Raw genomic sequence first — 5,034 nt, 5'->3', positions numbered from 1 at the left:
TTAATATTATTTTATTTTTTATATTTTATTTATTAAAAAATAATAATGCGATCGCACAAATCTAAAAATTTAATATTTTTTTAAGTTATAAAATAATGGAGATATGATCATCACTAGGTCAATCACAACTGAAACTTTATAGACTCAAATGATATATCGACCCATACTTAAGCGTTTATGTAGGGATTTTAAGGCGAGCATCCCCTGAACTGGAAGAAAATCTTCCTTTCATTTATATATGTGAATATTCTTATTTTCGTATTATTAAAATTATGTCAAATTTAAGTAAAATAAATTTTTATAGAATATTTATGTTTTTCCTTAAAATTACATCTATATATTATAAGTTTATAAATTATGTTTGTTTAATAAATTGCTTAATTATGCATTATAAAAATTTTAAAATTTATACTCTAATTTTAAAAATTAAAGAATTGTGAAAATTTACCAAAAAAAATTATAGTCCTAACTTAGTAGTATTTAATATAGCACACGCCTTTTCCATTTTTAATGTAAAATTAAAGAATTGTGAAAATTTTCACAAAGAAAAAAATGTGAAATTCTTAAAATTTTTAATTTTGAGTAATGAAACTTTGAATTATTATTACATCAAAAAATTTTTACCCATACCGCATATTTATTATTTTTAAATAAAAAAATTATTTTTAAAAAAAATTATTTCAAATTTCCCCGAGTTTCAGTATGTACTCATTTCTTTATGTACATTATGATAAAATTATTGACATAAATATTTAAAAAAATATACACAAAATATTTATTATAAAAAGTAATTTAAATAAAAAAAACTTTCTAGTCTCGATTTATATAAATGTATATATAATATACAGTGTTGTGATGATTTAATGAAACATATTGACGATTAAATTCAAACCCATTCATATAAAATTATAATATTTGCAAAAATAAATAAAATAACAAAAGGAATAATAAAAGAAATATCAATAATGCTTTGTCTATATTTTAATTATTTTTGCAAAGATTATAATTTTATATGAATGGGGTTTAATTTAATCGTCAATATGTTTCATTAAATCATCACAACACTGTAAACAAATTCCAACCACGGCATTTAACAAAAAAAAACTATTTTGTAAGATCTTAATTTATTAATTTTTTTTTAAAACTATAATTATGAAGAAAGAAGAAGGACGTCCTCGGAACACTAAAATAAAGAAATATTAAAATGTTCATTTATTTACTTTTTCAATCTACTATTTATATATTTTTTACAAACTAAAATTAGAATATAATATTAAAAAGGTTAACATATAAAAATAAAAGGTAAAACTAAAATGAAAATACAATTTGAATAAACAGACTTAAATGAATGCGCGAGAATAGAATTAAATGAATGAGCGTTACATTGTAAACATATACTATTTATTAACCAAAATATATAATATATTAATTTATTAATTCCTCTAATATAACAAATTACATAAATTAATAAACACTTCTACACATGTGTATATGATATATCATAGCATCACCTAATATGCATATCGAAAAATTAAGTAAATTCAAAATGAGATTTTTATAATGGTTTGACTTGACAAAAATTATCCCCAATAAACAACCATATATAAATCGTTCAATTTGTGAAACAATAACTATTTTATTTCATACATCTCTTTCTTTTCTTCTACAGTGAAACGAGTGTTATATATACACTTACAATAAAAGGGGGTAAACATAATAAAATTTTATATTGCTATACAGACATATACTATCAACTACATTCCATAACTGGTCAATAAAAATAATGCCTATAGATGATGTGCCGCCTTTCTCATATGCTAAAGCAGCTTTTATAAAGATTTACCCTGCTTACATAATACTCCATTTATATATAAGAATTTAGATAATACAAATAACATAGAATAAATAAAATTAAATTCTAATTATTTTATTAAATAATATTAATTGTAATTTAATAAATTATAAATTAACATAAAAGGAAAAATTAACAAAAATTAAAAAGCAAAATAAAAATTAAAGTCCACTAAAATTTATAAAAATTTCTTCTTAATATTACATTTTTTTCCTCTATATTTATACTAATAAAATTCATATAATCTCGTCATATTCACATTCAAATTTTACATGAACTCTAAATATTTAACTTTATATATAAAAATAAATTATTTTCCGTAACTATTCATATTTATATAAACAACTATTTAATTAAATGCAAACACAAATAATAACATTCTAATTATTACACATCTCCTACAATATATATCCCGCATAAGTTATCATTCTAAATTTTAAATATATGTCAAATCTTATCTCATTTTGAGCTCCTAGAATCCTCCTATGTATTGATAAGAGGGTTAGAAATAAAAACTAAAATGTATGATATGTGTCCCTTATGCAATAAATCTTCAAACATAACCAAAGCTAGAAAGTTTCTAATCCATGGTCCTCCGTCAAATGTAAATGGATTGTTAATTGTTAGATGTCACCATACCTTTTAATGCAATTTATCTAATAGATTTTTACACAAACATATACCATCAACTGCAATCTAATAGATTTCAAACACAGACATATACTATCAACTGTATTCCATAACAGGTCAATATAATTATGCCTATAGATCACGCACCATCATTCTTATATGATTATTTAATTTATCTTGTTTATATAAAAAAATGATAATGATTAATAACTCCTAATGTCTATGATACTCTTAAACAACAAGACCCTGATTACTCTACTATTTCACAGATTCCTAAAGTAGCTTTTAATATGATTTACCCTGTATATATATTACTTAATTTATATATTTGTCTACCTTTGACACCTCCTGCAATACACATCCTGCATAAGTTATCATTCTAAATTTTAAATATATGTCAAATTTTATCTATCATTTTGATCACCCTAAAATCTTTCTATGTATTAATAAGATGGTTGGCAAATAAAAATTTAAATGCATGAAATATGTCCCTTATGCAATAAATCTACAAATAAACAAAGCTATAAAGTTTCAAAACCATGGTCCCCCATCCTCTAGATGTCGAGGTTCAGGGCCATCAAGTATAATGCCTACAGCTCCCCATCGCCCGTAGGGCTAAAATAGTCTCAAACAAAATAAACAGCCTTAACTTAAAATCAGCCCTCCGGACTTTAATATCTGAAGACTCCTTAGCTCTAAATAATGAGTCCACTAAAAGCCTTGTTTCTAAAACACCCCATCAAGCCAAAACAATCACATAGCTCAAATCAACACTGTTGAGACGATCGAAGTTGTTAGATCTTTTAAAGGACTCTTCCAGAGGTCTTGATGGCATTCGGGCTATCTTCATTCAAGACATTTTAAAACCCAACATTTCATATAGAGCTCTTTTACAGAACCTTACCAGATTACTAAATATAATTCTTAATGGACCCCTTCCATCATCTATCATTCCTATTCTCTTTGGCACCCACCTTATAGCCCTCAAAAAAGAAAGGAGGTATTCGCCCAATCGCTGTTGGGGCGTTCTTCCGAAGGACTGTCTCTAAGATCATTGCTTCACGAATAAAGGAATCTCTTTCTTCATTCCTGTCGCCACTTCAACTAGGGTTAGTGTTCCCGGAGGCGCTAAAATTTCTGCTCACCTTGCTCGTTTAACTATAGCTAACAGTATACCTGATGATGTGGTCCTAAAACTGGATTTCAACAATGCCTTCAATACAATAAAACGTCAACACTTCGTTCCCCTATTTTGCAACAAATATCCCCAATACTCTACTTACATCGAGCCATACTTTTCTAAAATACGATAATAACATAATCGAATCTCAAGAGGGAATTCAACAGATAGACCTCTTAGACCCAGCCCTTTTTTGCATCAGGATCCATAAGATAATCCTGGAAATTTAATCAAAATCTATCCTTACCTTAAATTCCTGGTATTTAGATGATGGCATGTCTCGAGAAAACTTTCCACAATCATGTCAACCCCCCTCATCATTGAGAATCTCTCACATCTAACAGGACTATCACTCAATCTTCCCAAATGTGAGATTTGCTTTCAAAATCCTACTTCTATCACTTTAGACATAACATATCAAGTTATCAACAGAGACGAGATGACACATCTTGGATCACCTATAGGGGGTGAAAAGGCCATTTAAACTTTTTTAAACAAATCCCTTAACAATTTATCCAAATTAAATACATTATTTAATTACCTCCCAGCCCATCAATCTTTTTTTTTAATAAAAACTTTCAATATACCTGAAATCTTTACGCCCTATTCTCTCCGATCTTCAAATGCAGCGACTTGCTCGTTTCCCATGAAACCCAAATTAAGGGTCTTCTTGAAATATATTAAACTTAAAATTTTCCAATTCATCCTGGCTTCATGCCACCCTTCCCAAAAAGTCTGGTGGTATTGGTATCCGATCCCCGATACAACTTTCCCTCTCAGCCTTTATCTCATCTCGTCTGACTGCTCAATCTATTATCGATAATGGATCCACTCCTTTAGATACTGACCTTTCGTAGGCCTTCACCTTTTGGGACAGCAATTGCACACCCACTCTTTGTCGTCCCGCTTCCAGCATTCAAAAAGAATGGGATGCTCCTCTGATCGCCCGTCCCGTTGAATACCTAATTTCGAACAGGCCCTTTGAGGACACCCAATAATTTAGTATTATATGCAAGCTCAGGTTACGAATGGCTGGATGCCATCCCCAGTTCCAAACTTGGCCTCCTCTTGACTGGCGAACAGCCTCGCATTTTAATAGCCCTCCTCCTTGGCTGTAATGCTGTGGTTCTCTCCATTTGCATCGACTGCGGCCATCCCATCAAATCGAAAGCTTACCATCCCCTGCACTGCAAGTTCTCTCATAACGACAACTGCGTCATCTATTAACAACATTCTCTTAGCTGCTCTTAAAAAAGTTAATATTCCATCCACCCTGAACCAGTGGACCTCTCAAATGAAAACGCCATATGCCATAATGGCATATCCCTCATTTCTTGGACCAATGGTCTTCCACTCGCTTGGGACTATACCT

Source organism: Gordionus sp. m RMFG-2023, chromosome 3 (genome assembly GCF_954871325.1).
Source record: "Gordionus sp. m RMFG-2023 chromosome 3, tfGorSpeb1-WG-v2, whole genome shotgun sequence".
NCBI classification, from domain to species: Eukaryota; Metazoa; Nematomorpha; class Gordioida; order Chordodea; family Parachordodidae; genus Gordionus; species Gordionus sp. m RMFG-2023.
The sequence above is the reverse complement of the archived record's forward strand: the minus strand, read 5'-3'. Positions refer to the sequence as shown.